Source organism: Pantherophis guttatus, chromosome 2 (assembly GCF_059756535.1).
Source record: "Pantherophis guttatus breed Tessera chromosome 2, ASM5975653v1, whole genome shotgun sequence".
Lineage (NCBI taxonomy): Eukaryota > Metazoa > Chordata > Lepidosauria > Squamata > Colubridae > Pantherophis > Pantherophis guttatus.
Window position 1 is genome coordinate 207985040 of NC_142064.1, and position 22856 is coordinate 208007895.

Genomic DNA, 22856 nt, shown 5'->3' on the forward strand with positions numbered 1-22856 from the left:
ATTTTCCGAGTGGCACCTGAATTACTCTGCCCAGATATCGTAAAGTGCCTCCTAAAGTTTAAACAAAATCTCCCTATTTAAATTAAGGTTTTGTTCTCTCGTGTTCAGTTTCAGAACCACTGAAAAATCCTGCTCATAGTTCTCGCAACAACTGAGAAAAGCTAATGTAGGTTCGAACAAAATCTTCACGGCAATTGCCAGAGTGATCTCAGGCATATTTCTATTTCTCAGCCTGATCCACAAGACAAATCTCTTGTGCACTCTGAACACCTTTAAAAAGTTAGGATAAACATGGGTAATAAATAGAGAACTGAGACGTACGATGTATGTGCTGTGATTTATGTGTACCTTGTAAGCTATAACAGAAAGGGCCTTTATTCCAGTAAATATTTATTTGAAATGTTTGGCACTAGCTGCTGTGATTTTATGCTCTGATGGTTGCTTTGTTTTATGACTGCTATAATTTTATTATGGTGGTTGTTTTTTTCATTGCTTTCTGATGATTAACATTATGTTGTTTCGTTTGTGTTGTAAGCCATCTAGAGTTTAAGGAAAGAGGACAGGGAATTAAATTTTAAAATAAAAATCAGGCAGAAGGTCTAAACTATAGTTGACTTCATATTGTACCTATCATATAACAGCTTGGAAGATTTATACATAGAAAGAATGTGTGAACAAGGTTTGTTTTTTTTTAATCCCTGTTACTATTTTCAAATACTATTACTGTAAAGGGTGATTTGCGTAGTCTTATCGAGGAAATTACAGCCTCTACCCTGAGAGACTTGCATCTAAACTAAGTCTTCAAATAAAGCAGAAAAGAAAAGGGATATTCAAAGATAATCAGGGATTATTGTTGTTTCGCTTTGCTTGTTAAGTGAGGTTTCCTTGGAAAATCTTTCCTACTGTAACACATGAGTCTCCCAAAGTATGTTTCTGTAAATCTTGATACCTTAAGGATTGGTAAAGCAGGATGGGCTGAACCAAACATGGGCAGGATATATGTGCTGGATATCAAGCTGGAATTCTTTTCCATGCAAATGCAATATCTTTGAACCCAATTCAACCAAAAATATTTGCTAATACTAGGGATTATAGATTAATCAGGACCAGTTTATTTATTTAAAAGACTCTGATGGCCACCCATCTTAAAACACAAAGCTTGGTGACTCACAGCAATAATAAAAACCCAAAACATAATTAAAAACAGTAAAACCAAAACCTGGCGCCTTCGTCATTCTTCTCCAACATATCTAGCAAAACTATAGGAGAAGAACCAATTACGTGAATATTCATATTCAGTGCAAAAACCAGGAAAAACTATACTTCAATAATCTCTGGTCATTCCTTGAACCTGTGAGAGTTTATAGTGTTTAGGCCCTTCAGGAATAACATTTTCTCCCAACCTATAACATTGCATTCATTTATTTTCTGTAACCCACTTGGCTACATTTTGGTTTGGACAAGAAGTGGGTGATTGCTTCATTCAACCCCAAAGCTTAGCAACAAAGTGATTTCCTAAGGAGGGAACAGGAAAGTCTAAAACTGTGTATCTATGCATCTTGGTAACATAAATAAAACTCTTGCATCTCCACTCTCATCTTAGGGTCAGTGAGCCGCAAAATTTCCCACTGTGAGGAGAGAGAAAAAGATGCAAATTTTCTGCTCTGGGCTAGCCAAGCTGACTCTCTTTTATGTCTGAAGCAGACATGTAACAGGCAGTTTTTTGAATAAGCAGCTGGATGGATGTCAATTTAAACAAATTTAAATTTCAAGTTTCATGGAATTTGATTGCAGGGAGGAAAGTTCTGAATAAAGTTCTTTATTCATTAACAAAGCTATAGATTAATTTGAAGTGAATTTGAAGAAATTCTGGTATGTTAGATTTTTTTTTAATTTGCATGAGAAAGATAGCGGTATGTCAGTGACTGGAATTGAAAGATATATTGTAAAGTGCTTGGTAGAAGAGATATTTCCTAGAGAAATTGCATTTTTATGGCTTTCTGCAAGACCCTCGCCTTCCTTTGGGATATTAACAAGCCAAGAGAACTTTGACACAACATGATCTGGACATGGAAAGATGTCAAGATAAGTCTCTACTGCCCAGGAATGTTTTCTAATCAGTCAGTCTTATATTTTTAGACCAGTGAAATAGTTAAATTACATTATAGTATCTAAATTAAGAAGACCCTTAACAATGGCTCAATTTGGTGTTCTTCCTTCCTTTAACTATTTTGGAGGACAGATGCCAAAAAAGAAAGAAAGAAACAAAATCCATATGCTCCTTGACTATTTTCATGTAGTATTTTCATACAGGAACCATAGAATCTATTACCTATGCTTTATTGTATGATTTTATTTTTACAGATAGAATCTGTCTTAGTTCCCCTTAACTGATAAAATACTCAAGTCATTCTGATATCTTCTATACGCAATCTCTTCTTTTGGATCAAAGGAATTATACCTTCCTGGGCATTGTTGAATTCTAGCCCTAACTTTCCTTAACACAGTATAGTGATGCCTAATCCCTTAATAATACTGAATAATTATATAGATAGAGCTTTTTTTTTGTTTACTTCTGCCTTAGAGTTTTAATTTTAAAAATAAAAGTAAATTAAAGAGTGGGATTATGTGTTATTGATGTTTTAATAGTCAGATGATGAAAAGGAAGTCACAAATGCTTTAAGAATCTTGACAAATAGTGAAGCCACAGGCATAAATGATGTAATTAGAGAACTGCTAAAATATAGATGTGGTTTCCTTACGAAGTGGCTATGTGACTTGTTTAATGTGTGGATGAAGCCTGCATCTGTGCTTGGAAAAAATATACACATAAAAAGGTATGAGAAGATATGCAAAAATACTAAAAAAAGCACCTTAGGGCAGGACAAGAAGCAATAGGTGGAAACTAATCAAGGAGAGAAGCAATTTAGAACTAAGGAGAAATTTCCTGACAGTTAGAACAATTAATAAGTGGAACAACTTGCCTCCAGAAGTTGTGAATGCTCCAACATTGGAAACTGTTAAGAAGATGTCAACATCATCTTAAAAATGTTGGATAACCATTTGTCTGAAGTGGTGTAGGGTTTCCTGCCTGGGCAGGGGGTTGGACTAGAAGACCTCCAAGGTCCCTTCCAAATCTGTTATTCTATTCTAAGTGACTACAGGTAGTACTTGACTTACAACAGTTCGCTTAGTGATCATTCGAAATAACAATGGCACTGGAAAAAGTGACTTGACCATTTTTCACACTTATGACCATTGCAGCATCCCCATGGTCAGATGATTTATATTCGGATGCTTGGCAACTGACTCACCTTTCTGACGGTTGCAGTGTCCAAGGGTCTCATGATCCCCTTTTGCAATCATCTGACAAGCAAAGTCAATGAGGGAAGTCAGATTCACTTAACAACCATGTTACTAATTTAACAACTGCAGTGACTTCACTTAACAAATGTGGCAAGAAGGGTACTGAAATGAGGCAAAACTCACTTATCAAATTTCTCACTTAGCAACATAAATTTTGGGCTCAGTTGTGGTCATACGTTGAGGACTACCTGTAGTCTCTTGAGCGCAGTAGTTGTGTGGGAGAATTGTGGTAGAATTCTGCTCAAAAGGCAGTGAGAAATGACAATCAAATTTTCAAAAACACAGGACACCAGATTTTTGATCTCCAGCAGCTGAATGAAAACTGTATGAATGTGAGAGAAATTTACTGTATTTTGGTTAATTAAAAAAAAGCTGAACACATAGAATTGTGTTAGTGCAAATATAGAATTTGCTAACAATTTTCATGATTGTGGAATTGAGTTGAAGCTGAATGCCCTGAGGACCTAAGCATGAAAGCATGAATGAAAATAAATAGAATGTTTAGATAATGGTTCAACTTTAAGCAAAGAATAACAAAGTGTGATCTCCCTTGCTTGTTTAAAGATTAAAAGTATGTTGCCCGGGGAGCATGAGCATATCATTACTTTTGCACAGAGAGGATTTGATGATAAGCCAAAAAGAACTGCAAAGAATGTTAGGAATATGGATTAAATGTATTAATATTATATATAAAATACCATATAATGCTATACAGGTAGTTCTCGACTTACAACAGTTCGTTTAGTGACTGTTTGAAGCAATGGTGAAATATAAAATTTGTTACTACTGGTTCTGTGGGTATGGCTTGGTGGGAGCGGGGGATGAAATATGACTGAGTGGGCGTGGCCAACTTTTTTTTTTTTTTTACTTTTAAAACCATTTTTTCTGCTGAAGAGGTTGTTAAAAAATGATTTTAAAGCCTCTGACGATCCCAGCTGACTTGCCTGATCGGCAGAGGCTGTGTTTTTACTTTTAAAAGCATTTTTCGGCCAAAGAGGTTGTAGAAAAAATGCTTTTAAAAATAAAAAAAAAAGCCTCTGATGATTGCGCGGCTCAGCTGGGCAATAGGGGGGGCAGGGATTTTTGCTACGGTTCTCCAAACCACCTGCCTCCACCGCTACCAGATCGGGTGATCCGGTCCAAACCAGGAGCATTTCACCCCTGGTTCGAAGTTACAAGGGCACTGAAAAAAGTTACTTATGACCATTTTTCACACTTATGACCATTACAGCATCCCCATGGTCATGTGATTTACATTCAGGGGCTTGGCAACTGACTCATATTTATGACAGTGGCAGTGTCCCAGGATCATTTGATCACCTTTTGCGACCTTCTGAGAAGCCAAATCAATGGGGAAGCCAGATTCACTTGACAACCGTGTTACTAATTTAACAATTGCAGTGTTTTCATTAACAAATGTGGCAAGAAAAATCGTAAAATGGGACAAAAGCCACTTAGCAAATTTCTCATTTAGCAACATAAATTCTGGGCTCAATTGTCGTAAGTTGAGGACTACTTATACATTATTAAAGTAATACCAGACAACCTGTGACCCCTTGAGTCATTGTTTCAGAGTTATTTCCTTACCAGATTCCCCAATGCCTTTCAATAATGGCAAAGCTTTTAATGCCCTTGAATATGACCACAATAAGGGGGACACGAGCTCCGCCCAGTTTCAGATCATTTGCCACTGCTCCAATAGGAGCATCAAATTCAGAATCTGAATTTCAGAAACTATCCTGAGTGGGCTGTAGATGACCTGGCTGTCTTGGAAGCTATGAACTCTCAAGCCACCACATTCCCAGGGGAGAGAAATCGAAGTCCCCCTAAACCAGAAGCTTGGGTAACTCCACTGCCCAGACAGAAAAGGAGCCTCACCTCAAGAAGCTCAGGCAAGAAGTTTGTTATGCAGCAGGGAAGCTGGTACAATAGCAAGAATCCTAACTGAGCCCAATTTAAGAAACAGGTTCACAGCCAGGGCCCCACAAAACCATAGGAAATTCCCTGCTGACAATCGCAATACACCCAACCCCTGGTCTCTCCCAAAGTTTTGATTGACACCGCACTTGAAACTTAGCCTGCAGATTTCAGAAACGGTAACCATCCCCTTCATGCCCCAGCTAGGTCTTGGTAATAAGTTTTATTGTGGTTCTACTGAAAAGAGTTAAACTTCTGATTTTTAGTCCAGTTGCCTCCAGAAAAAGCACCTTTGGGACAACCATGACCTGGATGACGGAGAATCTCTACAGATTTATGGGTTTAGAAAAAAGATTTTGCCTAGAAACTGGGTTTAGAAATCTTCCCAAGTTTCTTAATTTAAAAAACAAAACTTTTTTTGATTTGCCCAATTAATATTTTTATGATGTTCTAGCAATATCTCTATGTGAGATCTTTATATGGTGACAGAGTTAACAGATGAAATGCTAGCATGTGATGAGAAACGGCATCATTTAAGATTTAATTTAAGTATAATCCCTCATTAAAGCATAGCTGAAGGGAAGAGTATAGTCTCATTCATTTAAATAAAGACAAGGATTTGCATAACAATCATATGCTAGTATGCCCCAGGAGACCTTTTTTTCTAATTACCACTCCATGAAATTATTTTGATCAGTACATTAGCCTCCATGTAAACAATCTGCTAACAAGAAGTGTTGCTTTGCACTAAATGCTCAGCACTTCTATCCCTGTTCATATGTTTCATTGCTGTATTTGAATATGTTATTTTTAAACTAAGATTCCGTACTTAATTTTGACATTATGCCCCTCTCGTTGTGCAAATCAAACCACTCATTGGATCTGATCAGTGGTGGGATTCAGGAGAATCCTGAATCTCTCACTTCGGGAGAACCGGTTGTTTACTTTCTGAGCAGTTGGGCAAACTGGTTGTTGGAAGAAATCATTAGGGCAGAGAACCGGTTGTTAAATTACTTGAATCCCACCACAGGATCTGATGGATAGTAACGTCCACTGATTGCAATTATTCAACCTTCCTATAACCTGAGCTACAATTTTGTATTTCAGTTGAACAATTGATGTAATGATTCTATCTGGTCTCTTCCTTTAGAGCCTGAAAGAGAGTATTCCCCTCCAAGGAGAGTTTTAGATTTGTTCCTCCACTCCCTATTCTCTTTTGACACAAGAGTTACAGTGCTGGAAGACACATAAAAGGCTCATCTTGCTGGCAGAATCATGTACTGTTTGAGCCAAAGTCCTTCCAGGCCCCCATTGAAAGCTGGCATAAATAATTCCTCCCTTTTAATTTTACTGTACAGAAAATAATGCTCCTGCTTCATCTGATCTGCCATTCTGGGGAGATTTTGGATGAGACATTTGGATGACAAGCCAGCCTTGCTGACCAGAAGGCTTAGATCCAAGATTCACCTCCTGAAGAATGAGTGAGACTGACCGTTTAGCTTAGCCGGATGAATTTAGATGCAGGAAAAGTTGACTGTAACTCAAGATTCATGTTTAAGTTACACAGCTTCTTCATTTCCTTTGCATATAAGCAAATGGAAGAAGGAAGCCAAAATTTAATTCTGTTTGTCATAGTTCCAGAAAAGGCCAGATCTTTGCTGCTGCTGCTAATATTACTACAATTAAACATGTAAGCAATAAATAGGACAAGACTAGCTGTGTGTCTAGTAGATAGTTCTAAGTCACAAAGTTTTGGAGATCTGTGTTTTTCCTTGTTTGGCACCATTAGCAATCTTTGCAAAGCAGTGCCAAGACAAAAGCTATAATCTCCCATAGAAATGGGCATGTTTTAGCCCACTGATGACACAGTCGATAATCCCTGCATGAAAGTTCCAGGAAAGGAGAAATCATTTAAGACGGAGATCTCAACAAGAGAAACCTTGCAACTCCTTTATGGTTTTTGTGTTTATTTCAGAATAAGCTTTTTGGGGGGACTACAGTGCATATCAGATGGATAAACACACAATCCTTAATTGCATATTCAAATAGGAGGAGGATTTGTGAATTATGAGGCCAGAGGAAAATGATATAAAAAATACAGACCATAATCAAGAACTTTGCTACTAACAGCAGTTATTTAAAAGCAACGTCAATCATAATCCTATGACCCTGTGTTGGCAAACCAGTGAAATTTCATTAAAAATACATTATCTCAGTTAAGATATACATGATATGAAGTTTTTTACCAGTTGTAATTCATCTGCTTTACACAGGAGTCTCTAGATTTGTAGCACTTTACTTACATTCTCAAAAAGAGGCTTTCTGGGGAGTTTTGTTTTTGGTTCCACTGAAAAAAATACATGTTGTTTTCTATGGAATCCTGAGCCCCCCCCCCCAAAAATCAATGTTCATTGATAATTTAGCCAGATTCCATAGTATCTCATGAGAGAGTTGAAACATTGTTTCTCTTTCCATCTGGAAACTTGATGGCACATACAAGTGACAGAATACACTTCATTTAACTATATGATATCTGGAATGTGAAAATAAAGATAACCAGGGTGGCTAAAAATGGATGATTTTTTTAAAAAAAATAAAATTGGATTTTTAAAAATTTAAATTGGATTTTTTTAATCAAATTTATTTTAATAAAATGCTTATGCAGTAAAAATCTATTTAAAGATAGTTTTCTATTTAAGATACATCAATAATTTAATTTATTCAGCATGAAATGGAGCTTAGTTATGTAGCATGAGGCTGTATATTCTGCAATATTTACAATTTTGGTAAACTCATTCAGTGAATCCAAGCTCTGCAAGCTAAATAGGAAACCTTCATTTTGTTTGCAAATAATAATATTAAAGATTTTAACTACCAGCAAGAATGAGTCCTTACATTTAAAGAGCACCTGTCATTTCAGATCCATCATGGCAGCCTCTGTTAGCGGGCATCCACTCACCTGCTGCCTGCCATGTCCCTCACCTTTTTGGGTCACTGCCGCATCCCCAGCCATCCCATTAAAGTGAATGGGACTGTCAGTGAGTCAACAGCGGGTCAGAGGAGGAGCTGCTGCGGGACAGAGATGACAGTTGCTCTTTAAAAATTATGATTTAAATCGGAGCACTTTCCGCCGTGCCCTCAAGACCTTTTTATTTCAACAGGCTGGCCTGGCCTAACCTCCTTTTTAATTGTTAATTTTAAATTTGTTTTAAAACAATAGGGGTGTTTTAAATTGTTTGGGCCAAATTATTTAATGTGCTTTTACATTGTTTTTAAATTTTGTATTATGTGTGTTTTATCTTTTGGCTGTTCACCGCTCTGAGTCCTTCGGGAGTAGGGCAGTATATAAATTCAAAAATAAATAAATAAATAAAATCCACCCTGAAGATAACCATTAGATACCAGCAAAGAAACAAAGAGAACTCTCTTTGCTGCCCTCTAGTAGTAGTTCTCTGGATTTAGCAGTCCAGATTTGGCAGCCCAATTTTGTCAACAAAATTCTGATAATAAACTCAGGAAAGAGAAATAATCATTTAAGACAGGGGTCCCTAAATCCCAGGTCCGTGGGCCAGTACCAGTCCGTGTCTTGTTGGGAACCAGGCCATGGAAGCGGCATGTGAGCATGCAAAGCTCCATTTGCATGAGTAATGGGCGCAAGCGCAAAACCTTCCCCTCCTCACTGCAGCTACAGCCGCTCCACAGAGCCAGAAAAGTTGGGCGCTGATTTAAGACATACCAGAACAGGAAGGCCTGGATTTTTAAACTCATACCTTTTTGTAAAAGGATTCCAATCAAGCTCTGCTAAGGGTATCATAAACAATATAGCAATAACACTTAAACTTATATACCACTGCATAGTGATTTACAACCCTCTCTAAGCAGTTTACAGAATCAGCGTATTGCCCCCAACAATCTGGCTCCTCATTTTACCCACCTTGGAAGGATGGAAGGCTGAGTCAACCTTGAGCCTGGTGAGAATCGAACTCCTGGAATGAGCAGTGAATTAGTCCTGTAGTCCTGCCTTCTAATCACTGCACCACCAGGGCTCTGTTAACAAGTAACAACAAGACCTTTTCAGTACAGGTAGTCATCGATTTACAACAGTTCATTTAGTGACTGTTCAAAGTTACAACGGCACTGAGAAAAGTGACTTATGACTGTTTTTCACAGTTACAACCTTTGCAGCATCCCCGTGGTCATGTGATCAAAATTCAGATGCTTGGCAACTGGTTCATATTATGACTGTCCCAAGGTCATGTGATCCCCTTTTGCAGTCTTCTGACAAGCAAGGTCAATGGGGAAGCCAGATTCACTTAACAACCAAGTTACTAACTTATCAACTGGAGTGATTCAGTTAACAACTGTGGCAAGAAAGTTCGTAAAATGGGGCAAAACTCACTTAACAAATGTCCCGCTTAACAACTGGAATTTTGGGCTCAATTGTGGTCGTAAATCAAGGACTACCTGTAGATGCTTCCCTAAGATTAACAGGGCTTTCCTACTTATAAAGATAGAAGAAAACAGATTTTGTTAGCATGTTTTTATGAAAATCAAGGCATTTATTAACTGAAAGTGGGAACCAGATATAGAGTTTTGTTACTGGTTTTACGTTTTTGTATCAGGTGTGTTTTATAGTATACACAATTTTACAGATGCTGTAACTGAAACATATATTTTGCTTTCTTGACTGCTTTGTTTTTCCTATGGGTAATTAATTAAGATTCATATGCTTGCTAGCTGAAATAGCAGCAATTATATATTTCCCCAAGGTAATAACTAGTTCCCTGATCAGAAGCTTTTCCCTTGTCACAGGAAATGGCACTATTCAAAATGTGCATAGCTGTCTACAGTCCAATTTACAAGTGATTACGGCAGACTCGGTAGGCCGTCCCTGTAAAATCAACCACTGAGCATCCCAGCAGGAAAATGGATGAAATGTAAGTCGCTCTCTAAAGCTCCAATTTAAAAAGCAAGTCCCTTTGCACTCAGTGTTATTTACCTCCAAGGAGACATTCGTAAGTTCAGGATGTAAGTTATTTTGCATGTTTGTTAGACTTAGATCCCACCTTTTATTCAGAAGATCAAAGTGGCCAACACAATGCTGATTTCTCCCATTGTTTCTCATAACAACAACCCCATTAGGTAAAAATGACTGGCTCAAAGTTGCCCACAGAATGCAGCCAGCCTCCTTTCCCTCACGTTCTATAGCCATGAATGGCTTCAGACAATGAAGATAATATTCAGCCAGCATTTCAACTGATTATTGGTAGCCTATATCCTATAGGAGGCTGATCATTTGAAGTCCTTCTGGCCATCACAGTTCTTCTAGATGTTATGTAAAGCATTTTTTTTTCTTTATCTGTCCAGAATGTCTCAGCATTCAGACTCCTTGCCTGACCTACCAAAGGACTAATATATCCCCAGGCTCCAAAAATCTGGAGCATCCCTAGTTAGCAAACCTAATTTTAGATTCAGGTGTTATAAGAAAGAAGATTTTTCTCCTCAGGACTGGCCTCTTTTCAGATGTATCCAGTGGGGTGATGCAGCATTTCAGATTTGAAAGCCAAAAGGCACTTTGGAGCATGCATGGGTGTGAAGCAATGGCTCTATTGCTGTTTCCTGAGATTGCACAGCAGCTGCATGATCCCAAGAAGAGAGGCACAGTTGATCTGAATTTTGCTGCTCCTGCATGCTCCAATATACCGTTTTGCCTATCCAGCTCATCCCTTCTTATTTGACCTTTTTCAAAAATGAAGAGCTCTGAATATTGTCATTTTTCCAGGAGGCATTTGCTTTAGCATCTTGGTACTTTGCCCTTTCCCGCCTTCCTTTCTTTTTTTTTATAGCCTTTCACCGTCCTTTTAAAAGGCATGTTGATTAGAACAGTAAATAGTATTCTAAGTTCTACGGTGCTGTTAGTTTTATATTTCACATCTTAATAATGGCTAGCAGGGAAGTAGTCTTCTTTTCCAGAGAAGCCTTATGCTAAATTTACATTTTTGCTGTATCACAACTTGTGATTTTTTTCTCTTTCACCACTACAAACTCGTGCCTTATCCATGTGTAGAAAAATAAGATTTTTGCCCAAATGTGAACTGGTCTACTGTATGGGTCTACATGGAACCTAATTTGCCATTTAAATTATCATTAGCTAAGCTTGTTCCAGCAATGGGCAATTTTTCTCCCAGCCAGTTGCTATGCCCGTTTTTTTTTCTTTGTTCATTTGAGGTTTGGAGGAGGCAGGAGTTACATTTCTGCTGCCATCAGAGGAGGTGGGATTTTAAATCCGGGCTCCTTTTGCATTTTATAGAGCTCACAGGATGAGTTAAGCAGATGCTCTTAATGTTTCCAGAAGCTTTCCACTCATTCTTCGCTTCTGTGCTAAAATTCACACCCTGATCATTCAGTGGCTTCCTGCCAGATTGACTTCCTCTCTGCTCACAAGATACAGATCCCGTATGAACAATTAGAATAGATATTTTGTGGACTTTATAGTTTATATTCCACTATTTACAGATGCAATGAGTGCAGACTGGAGGACTCTTACAACTCCCTGGCATGCCCTTTGCAGTCACCAGAGCCCCATTCAGGATTGCTTCAAGCTGTCTGCATTTTTTTCCCCCCAGAATTGATTTTGGGGCTGTTAAGGGGCCTTGAGGAAATGCAAGAATTCCTCTCTTAAAACTTATTTTCAAAAACAGTTTGCTGGTGCCTCCTGGTTTTAGAGTGCAGCCCTGGACCTGCCGCTCAAAGCCTGGTTTGGCCCTCAAGCCAACAAAAGTTGCTTAGCCATCCTGGGTTTCAGGAAATGGTGATTATTTTTTTTACTTCCTATTGCTGAACTATTCCAGAAGAAACCTCATCACTTACAGATGCAACCAAGTGACATCACATTGATGAATTAACTGACCACATCAAGAGTGAAGAACTTTGTAAAAAGCTTTTAGAAACTCCCTAGAAACATTGTCTAAAAGTCTCCACACCCCTTGCCACATGTTTCTTTGCATTGTGAAAGTCCTGTGTTCCAAAACCTAAATACAAATAATCTTCAATTTTTGACCGCAATTAGGAGCAGAAATTATGTGGACAAGCAAGATAGTTGTTAAGTGAGTCATGTGCAATGTTACAACCTTTTTTGCCACTATTGTTAAGCAGATCACTGCAGTTGTTAGGCAAATCGTGTGGCTGTTAAGCAAACCCAGCTACCTCCATTGACCTTGCTATCAAAAGCTGATTGGGAAGGTGGAAAGTGACCCTGGGATATTGAAACCATTGTAAATATATATATCAATTGCCAGGCGTCTGAATTTTGATCACATGACTGGGGATACTGTAGCCGGTATAAGTGCAGAATCTTTTTCAGCATTTTATTGATATATAGTGCTCTATTGCTTTCAGCTATTAAAATGCCAGTATTTCCGTGAAATTAAATTCAGTCGTCATTCTGTGGTCACTACCTTGTATAACCAAACTGGGATTGAAATTGACACAGCGTATTTATCTGTTTGCTTGATCTATATAATGTTTATTCATTGCACAATACCTTTTCATTAGCCAAGATACATTTTCCTGACCCAATCCAGTCTCTGTCACACACAAAATGCAAGATAATAAAATCAAGCAGTTTTATGCTATGTATGAAATGAATTTTCCTTGTGACATATTAAGCTCTAAATCAGCTTCACTGATCTGTCATCCACTTGTTCGTTTCTTTTCTTTTCTGTTCAGTTCTAGTCTCTTTTTCCCAATTACTTGTAATCTGAATTCTAATACTTGAACATTAGATAAATTCATTTTAATATATTGTCATTCCCAATGGGTCTGAGCTGCGATACACCTCTTGTTTTCAGAATTCATTATGGCTTTATTGGGAGTGAAAATGAATCTTGCATGGTAGAAAGACAATTCCTTTAGAAGAAATGATATTAGCTTGTGATAGGTCTCCTATTTAGCTTGTCTTTTGCAGTAACTGGGCCCTTTGTTAGCCTGCTTCAGTGAAATAGGTTTCCTTAAAAATACTTGAATCAGACTACCTCACGCAGCAAAATGCGAAAAGATAGGAGGAGGTCATCTAGCAAACAGTATGAAGCAGATGGAATAAGTAACACATTAAAGCAAATATCATAAATATGAGATCATAAATCATGTGCGGGAGAGCAGGTTCTCACAGAGGAGAGGAGAAATGCCATCTGAAGGCAGAACTACTGGCTTTAGATTCCAGGGACTGTGAAAACACAGCTGAATGGGAGTTGTGTTCTTTGTCCCTGGAATATATCTCTTCTAACAAAAAAAAGGGAGGGTCAGGCGTCAGGAGGACTCAAGTCCTATTGGCCTGGTTTCCCTGGTTGTTTCTTCTGAATTTGAATAAAAACGTTTTCAGTATGTTTACAATAACACATTTAGACCAGAATATTTAGAGACCCCTAGAGTTAATGCTGAGCTGAGCAGTGCTTATGTGCTTTTGAGGTATCATTGTAGTATTTTGCAGCCTCCCCTAAATAGAATTTTCAAAAAAATAATTTCAAGTACCCCTGCAATCCTTTGGCGTAACCTCAGGCTGGCTGATGCTTTCCTTTCATGCTTTTGTTTTTATTATATTCAAGAAAGATTCAAAATTTTGAATTCAAGGGATATAAGGATGGTGATATTTCCAACCCCAGGAATTTCTACTTACCAGCAGCAATGTCGGAAGCTTTGTAATACGATTTTAAATTATGCTCAGACTGTTCCGAGATTGGAAATCTACCCTGAGGTTTGCTGCGCCGGTCAAACAGAAAAGATCTAACCCAGGTTGGATCTTCAGATACAAAAATTCCGCTAGTTGCTGTTAGCTATTAGCTACTGTAAAAATGGGCCCGAAAGAGGATGAGAAAGTTGCATAAAATGCCTAAGAGAAAACCAAGGAGCTGCCTTCCCCGTGTTACCCTCTTAGCCTATTCAGTTTCCAATGCTTTGAAAGCATTTTCCAGCTGTCTTATTATGTATGAGTTGGTAGCCGGAGCCTGTACTGGCCTGCGCTTGGTCTGCCTCTCCCCGCCCACGAGTCTCCACATCTCCATTCATCTGGCTTTGTGTCAGTTCAGGACCAGCTCTGCATCTGTGCAACTGCAGAATATTCCTGTTGTGTTGATATGATTATTCCATTTCCACAGAATGTATAGGATAGAATGCTACAGAATAGGATCCTGCTATACAGAATAATTCTCTAAATTATTTGCAACTGGATCAAGGCTGGAAGGAGTTTGCTTTTGATCTTCTTTTGTTGTTGTTGTTGTTGTTGTTACAATATGGCAGCTGTGCTTTGCTTGTGGAACACCTATTACCCTATGTGAGGTAACTTATGCCTCACCTACCTCAGGGGTCCTGAATGAAAGAAAGTATTCTGCTTCCCACTCTCCCCGAAGAGCTTCAGCATCCTGTTCCTAGCAATTGCTAGCCACATATCTTTCCTCTCCTGCACTCCAGCTCTTTCAGAACGATGCAGCCATGGTTACAGCTTCTGGGGGAAGGATTTGGTTGCGAAACTACCAGCATGTGATCGTTTCACCAGCACAACTTGCAAAAGGCTTTTAAATTCAAGAGAAAAAGAGTGGGGAATATGGAGTTTATTGCAAAAAAGGAAAAGAAAGGAGGAAAAAAAGGGTTGTGTATAATGGCAAGGTAGAAGTGTAAAAAGTAAAGCCATCCGTTGAATGAAATTGATTGGAGTACTAAAGTAGTGTATGTGGTAAACAATTAAAAACAGCATTTGGAATAAACCAGGGGTGAAATGCTACTGGTTCACTCCAGTTTGGGTGAACCAGTAGTAAAAAAAATGCTTTAAAAAGGTAAAGAAAGGTTCCGACGATAGCACGGCACTGCTGTGATCGTCTGAACCTTTTTTTTTTTTTTACTTTTTTAAAGCATTTTTTTACTACCTATTCACCCAAACTGATGTTAAAAAAATGCTTTAAAAAGGTTTTTTTTAAAGTTGGCCACGCCCACCCAGTCACATGACCCCCCCCCACTACCACCAAGCCACACCCACAGAACCAGTAGCAACAAATTTTACATTTCACCACTGGAATAAACACATGAGGAATGAATATGGATAGAAATCAAACACGTGTGACCAGTATGAAAAAAGTGTTTTGAAGTGGCTGGATCTTATAGAGAGAAGGAATGAGGGTTCAAATCACAAAACAAATACATGAAAGAAGAGGAATGGGCCAAGAGTCAGTGCAGGGCCCAGAACATCATGCCTGGACAGATTTGATGTGATCATGAAAAAAACGAAACAAAACTCACAGAAGCAAAATGTTTACAGAACAAAAGGTAATGTATGAAGCAGTGGATAATGTATGACATAGTAGAAACAAGGATGCGTTATAACAATGGAAAGATACGGAAAAGAATGGAAAGATACTGAAAGGTTAGCGACATTTATTCATCCAGTGCTTTTAATTTTTTTTTTTTTTTTTTGGCTTACTACTTACAATTTTTCTGTTTTGCTTATCCCAAAAAGGAACAGTACAGTAGGCAGGCAAGTATGGAAAGCCAGGTTTATATGAAGAAAGCTTTCCCTCAGTAATGGCTCTGATTTTGTTGCAAACCATCAGGCAAACATACATAGCATTATTTTTTTTTCTTTTTCTTTCAACTTTAGAGTGGAATAGAAATGAGAGGATTTTTGTGACTCCCGATGGAGAGCACCTTAGGGCAACATGCTGATTGAATGTCATTGTTTGAACTCTTTTATCCAGCATCTAATGGGAGGATTGATTGGCTCCTTGTTTTCTCTGCCTGTTCTCGGCTTTTGAGTTGGCCAAATTGACACAGAAGTGAGGTTGCCTTAGAACTGGTTTTTATTATTATTATTATTATTTTTGAAAGGCTGAGAGGTAGATAAAAGCTTGACCATCCAGCTGAAGCTGGCAACAGAAAGCCTCAATGGCAACTCACTTGCTGGTGTAAATGGTTCCAATTTTAATCTTCAGTATCTTGAGGTAGAATTAAGAAAGATTCCCATTTGAGGCTGCACAGCTGCTGCCAATGACAGTAGATTTTGTTTTGAGTTAGTTTGAAAAAAGCCAACCTTTCCCCCTTATTATCCCTGCAAGATACCGTTCACTAGTGGCAAGGTAAAAAGAATACTCTGGATGGTATATCTGGCTAATCATACTCTAAACATTCTGCAACAAAAGATACAAATTGAATCTAACTATATCTGGTTAGATAAGCCAGCGAAACATGGACACTAGCCTCATAATCAATACAAAAGCTACGAGTAGTGCAAAGGAGCCTTGGTAGTACAGTGGTCTAAAGCACCCTGTTATTAAGACCGCTGCCTGCAATTACTGCAGGTTCGAATCTCGCCAGGCTCAAGGTTGACTCAGCTTCCATCCTTTCTAAGGTAGGTAAATTGAGGACCCAGTTGTGGGGGCAATAAGCTGACTTTGTATAAATATACAAAAGGATGAAGGCTATTGCTTAGCACATTGTAAGCCGCCCTGAGTCTCCGGAGAAGGGCGGCATATAAATCAAATTAAAAAAAAAAAAGAGCCATGGAAATCACAAGACAAGATAGAAAGACCTGCATATGGATTAGAGAACAAATGAAAATATACAATGTCATCAAGAGTGTAAAAGAATTGAAATGGAAATGGGCTGGTCACATAGCAAGAAGAACTGATGGCAGGTGGACCAAGGCAGTCATAGAATGGATCCCACTTGATAAAAAGCATCCATGAAAGAGACCTAAAACAAGATGGATTGACAACATCAGCAAGTATTGCAGGCCCAACTGGCAAAAGAAAGTTCAAGACCGTATTGGTTGGAAACATGAAGAAGAGGCCTTCATTCTACAATGGACAATGGCTAGAATGATTATGATATCTGGTTAGATATAGGCCAAGATATTTTCATTATTGAGATCCAGTTTGGTGTGATGATGAAGGCATCAGGCTAGAAATCAGAAGACTGTGAGTTCTAGTCCTGCCTTAGGCACTAATATAGCTGAGTGATCTTGGGCCATCACTTTCTCTCGGCCCTAGAAGAAGGTAAATAGCAAACTAATTCTGGAAAACCTTACCAAGAAAACTTCAGGGAGTTGCCCTGGCAGTTTCCAAATTGGTCATGACCGAACAGAAGAAGAAACCGTCATCATTATACTGTACCTCAATTTTCTTGTTATAGGATGGGCAGTTGTATAAATGATTTAAATAAACATTTTTCTGTTTGTTTGATCCCTTGTCAGGCATTATTTAATATGTTGCCTTTTACATATTTTATACTTTGCTGTATATTGCAATTGATAGTCATAAAGGCTGTGAATGTCAACAATGGCTGTAATGATACAATACCAAGACCAACTTGATAAATGTTAATTGTGATCAGCTTGCTTTTACTAGCTTAACATTGTGTGATTCCAACGTATGTAATTAAGTTTATAGGTCAATGCACTGTGAAGTCAAAAAAGATAAATTCAGTAAACAGGTTTAAGTCTGCTGTCTGAGCACAGCCATTTAACATTGATTCTTGAAATGTATTAAGAAAACCAAAGGGCTTCTTGGGTGCATGAAATATTTTATAAGACAGAGAGCCTAATCCAAATTAATATTATCAATTTAAGAAGCTTTAATAGCTTGTCATACTTTGGAAACTTTTCCCATTAATCCTGCAAATTTGAGGCATTGGCATCAATGAATAACAAGCAAGGAATACTTTTCTATTTTCAGATTTTCTTGCTGTAAAATAAAGTGCTTCTCTGAATATAAGAAGCAAATTCATGTAGAATGCTGCATATAATCGCTTCTATTATTCTTACATTATAGCTATTCTCTGAAGACTATTAACCAAGAAATCTTTTGCTCATAATACCTATGTTGAAAATTATTTTTAAAGTCATTTGTTTTTGAACTATTTGTTCTGTTTTTTTTTAATATAAAAGAATAATTCAAAGCCTTGAGTTGGTCTTCAGGAGCCACATGCAGTAACCTATCTGAAAAATCAGATCTTGAAGACAATCTGAGCATTTCTTTCATCAATTACATTAATAGGCATGTTTTCCTAAACTTTCATAGTTCAGTTGCAATGAGTGCATATGTAACAGAGGCAGTCATCAACATACAACAATATGTGAAGCCTGCATACTACACTCGTATGTCACGAAATGGGTCAGGCCCATGACCAACCTGATTTTATAACCTTTTTTTTTTTGCCGGAATCATTAAGCGAATATGGTGGTCATAAAGCAGCAACTGATGTCATTAAGTGAACCAAAGGTTTGCTATGGGTGAGGTTTTGCCAAAAGGTAGAAGTGCTGGTTTTCTACAAAGCATTGTAAAAAGCAACCACATGACCATGGGATGCTGCAAACAGCTGCCAAGGTGGCCTTCTTTGCTGAGCACCCAAAGTTTGGTAATATGACAAAGGAGACAGCCCAACCATCAGAATTTTAAATCCAGGTCATAAATCCCCTTTTTGGGTTGGTTGGAACTTTGAATGGTTGTTAAACGGCCTGTTGTAAGTCAAGGGACTACTTTTATTGGAGCTGAAAACTTTTAAATATTTATTTAGGGGTGGGGACATGTTGTTGGCTTCATGTCCTTATTGACTGCTTATTGTGTGAAAAGAATTAGAGCTAATTAGGTATTTGGTCTCATCTAGCAAAATTCTTCTGGCTTTTATGACCTCAACAAAATATACTTTTAAAATGAATTGGAAAAGGACTAATGTTTTAGAAAGTTTATATATTTTAGTATCTGGAACCAAAATAAGACTTAATTATTGCCATCCTTAGTATTAGAAGTTGATGGAAAGTCCTATGTGTATGTATAGTTTTGCCTGTCCATACACATGCATAAATATATACAAATATATTACTAGAATACCATTATTGACAATCTCGTCTCCTGTATAAATTTAGGAATATCATCTAATGTAGGTCCATAGGTATATAAAAATGGTTTTTTATCCTTGAAGAAGTACAATCTGTATACATGAAGATGTGCAGAACTTCAAGAGTTATTTAAAAAAAAGGACTGCAAATCATGTAGGACTATGAAGACAGCCCATCGCTGAAGTTCTTTAAAGGAGTTATATCTTTTCCTGGGACTTTACAGCTGCCTTTGCAAATTCCAAAGCACCTTTTTGGAATTGAAGCTGCAGCAATATATATAAGGGTTCCATTGGTGACATCAATATCATCAAAATGGTGGGTGCAATTTGAGGGCCTGCCCCCTTTTTAAACATGAATCCCATGCATTGTGCAAATGCAAAATGAGGAAGGATTTCAATTGCCCCATTGTGTCCACCAGTCTGACATCACTGACCACCTTAAACATAATCTGAATGTATAGCCTTGTTATATATGGGACATAGTAATTGCAAGAGGGATCTTGGTGTCCTAGTGGACAATTATTAAATACGAGCCATGGTGATGCAGTGGTTAGAGTGCAGTATTGCAGCCTAACTGACTGCTCATTGTCAGGAGTTAGATTCTGACCGGCTCAAGATTGACTCAGCCTTCCATCCTTCTGAGGTGGGTAAAATGAGGACCCAGATTGTTGAGGGCAATATGCTGACTTTGTAAACTGCTTAGAAAGGGCTGTAAAGCACTATGAAGCGGTATATAAGGCTAAGTGCTATTGCTATGAACCAGCTGTGTGCTGCAGCTGCCAAAAAAGCCAACACAGTCCTAGGCTGCCTTAAGAGAGGGATAGAATCAATCAAGGTTAATACCACTCTATAAGACCACACTTAATACCTTGGTAAGACCACACTTGGAATACTGCATCCAATTTGGTGAACACGATGTAAAAAAGATGTTGAGACTCTAGTAAGAGTACAGAGAAGAGCAACAAAGATGATTAGGGGACTGGAGGCTAAAACATAAAGAACAGTTGTTGGAACTGGGTACATCTAGTTTAATGAAAAGAAGGGCTAGGAGTGACATGATAACAGTGTTCCAATATCTAAGGAGTTGCCACAAAGAAGAGGTAGTCAAGCTATTTTCCAAAGCACCTGAAGGCAGAACAAGAAGCAATGGATGGAAATTAATCAAGGAGAGAAGCAACCTGGAACTAAGGAGAAATTTCCTAATGAGAACAATTAACCAGTGGAAAGGCTTGCCTTCAAAGGTTGTGGGTGCTCCATCACTGGAGGCTTTTAAGAAGAGATTGGACAACCATTTATCTGAAATGGTATACGGTTTCCTGCTTGAATAGAGAGTTGGACTAGAAGACCTCCAAGGTCCCTTCCAATCTGTTATTCTGAGGACGACTCTGTGAATGTTAATAAGATCTCTTGCCATACCAAGAACAAAGCATGTGTGAAGTAGTACATTGTGATAGAAACTCTCACTTTTTCCAATTGTCAGTGTTGAACAGCTACATAGAGTTGGATGATTAGGCTAGGCAGCTATCACAGACGAGCCACTTAAGGCCATTTTGTAGCCAGTAGTTTTCTGAAAACCTGCTGCTTAATTCTGCTAATGAATAATTCTCCACCAGCTGGCCCAGAACTCAAATCTCGAATAGAGATGTAATTGCTGGTTGACCCCAGATTATTGATCTCAGCCCTTTTTCAAGCTGCTTTCCATTGCTCAAGGCTGGATGATGGGGAGATGTATGCAACCAGTTAGCTATTGTCACTGAACAGCAAGTGACCTAAATTCTTTCAAAAGCAGTATTGACTTTTCCAGAACAGATACATAATGAAAAACCACTTCTTCTTTCTCAGGCCCAGATAGGCTTTAGAGATAAATTCATGTCTTAGCGCTTTTTTTCCCCATGCACCAGAACAATCTCTTGCAGCGTTTCACTTTTTTTTTTTTAGCATTGTTCCTGTTTTAAAAAACAAACAAACAAACCAGGAAAAATGGTGAACGTTGGGAAATTCAAATGGTGAAGCTTCCCATCCCTGACAGGAACAGCTTCTCCTGCTGAATTTTCCACAGCGCCATCTGACCAGAGATGAAACCGGGCAGCAATCTTTGATGGAAATTGTGCCTGGTGCAGAATCCAAAGATTAGGCCTGCATCTTAATCAGGCTATCAATCCTAATAATTTGTGTCTTCAGGAAGCCCTCACTGGCATCACCCGCAAGGGCTCATTAATGGTTGAAAAAGAGCCTCCCAGTTGCAAATGAGAGCTGAGAGTGTTCAGAATTAGAGCTGTGTAGCCTTTGTGATGGACAGAGCGGAGGGGCCGAAAAGCCAGCCTGGAGGGGGAGAAAGATTCATTCCAGGTGAAGGGAAGAACAAGGGCAGAGTCAGAGTCATTTCTGCATGTGGTGCTGATGCTTGGCCTTCTTTTTTCACCCACTGGTAAATCCCCTTTGCAAATCTTTCCTCTAAAACAGGGGTTTTCAACCTTAATAACTTTAAGATTTGTGGACTTCAATTCCCAGCTTTGCTGGCTGAGGAATTCTGGGAACTGAAGTCCACAAGTCTTAAAGTTGGCAAGGTTGGAGAGCCCTGCTCTAAAACATCAGATTGCTGATAAAATAACAAGCATTCACACATCTGGGGAAAGAAAAGGCATTATTTGCTGACTTTCAGAAGAAGAATCCAGGTTGTTCCGTGGCCGAGCTTTAACTAGCAACTTGGTTTGAGGCTCTTGGTGGATAAAGCTTTTGAGTGTGCGATGATAAAAACGCCAAGTAGTTGGCAGTGGGTTAGATCCAAATATCGTTCCTCCTGTTCTGAGATCTATTGATCCCTTGGGCTAACAGAGGAATCCTGCTGAGAAGATGCTGAGGCAGTTGCAGATTTAATCAAAGATGCGGAATTCCTTGTAATCAGCCCGTTGACCGATACACTGATTGACTGGTTGAGCTGTTTGTACATAATGAGAAATAAAGCAGTAATTTGTTTGGCAGAAAAGAAGCAAAGAACACTAGAGCAGCTGGGGAGAGCGGAAAAGAAGAGGCAAAGCCACAGAGGAACAGAAAAGCAAGCTAGGGTGGGCAAGATAGAGAAGAAAGAACAAAGTAGCAGAGAGACTTTGTCTTCTCCCTGCTTGAAATCCTCCCAGGTTGGCTTTCTCTGGCCCGCACCAGTGCTCTGTATTTTTCAGACCAGCTGCTGCTCCTTCTATCTGCAGTTCGATGCCTCTTCTTCTTCCGCTCATGAGCAGGGTCAGCCCAGGCCATCTGTAGAAGGATGCTCTGTTCCTCAGGAAGACACAAGGGTCTCTCTGTAACTGCAAAAGCTGCCTCCGCCCCCACCTCGCCTCCTCCTCCTCCTGCCTCCCTCTCTCTTTCTCTTATTTCTATTCTGGAAATAATGTTGCCTTCCCTTAAAAAGAGTTTTAAGTAATGACTCCGAATGATTAATTGGTACATTGAATCAAGCAATTATAAAGAATCATACTGGCTTTGAATCTGGTGTAAATTAGCAATGTCTTGTTCTTCCCTCCAGTCGGTGATAAAATGCTTGGCTTTCTCTCTCCTGGAAGAGGATCTAGGCAATTGGCCTACACCAATTAGACATGAGTCATTTGCATGGAAAATGTGGCCTCGTTGGGTTACATATTGTCTGAGGAACTATTAGCACAAGCCAAGCCATTGTAATAATAAAGGTGTGCAGGACT

General features: G+C 38.7%; 1 long non-coding RNA gene across 7 annotated transcripts in view; it reads left to right on the forward strand.

The window, feature by feature from the left end:
- Positions 1–22856, forward strand: part of LOC117679132 (uncharacterized) — a 75032-nt gene that overhangs the window by 8136 nt on the left and 44040 nt on the right. For 5 of the 7 annotated variants that reach the window (XR_015732620.1, XR_015732621.1, XR_015732623.1 and 2 more), the window contains exon 2: positions 10096–10220. The exons of the other annotated variants lie outside the window; for them this stretch is intronic. This is a non-coding gene — a long non-coding RNA (uncharacterized LOC117679132). The remainder of the gene's footprint in view (positions 1–10095; positions 10221–22856) is intronic. 7 annotated transcript variants of the gene reach the window in all.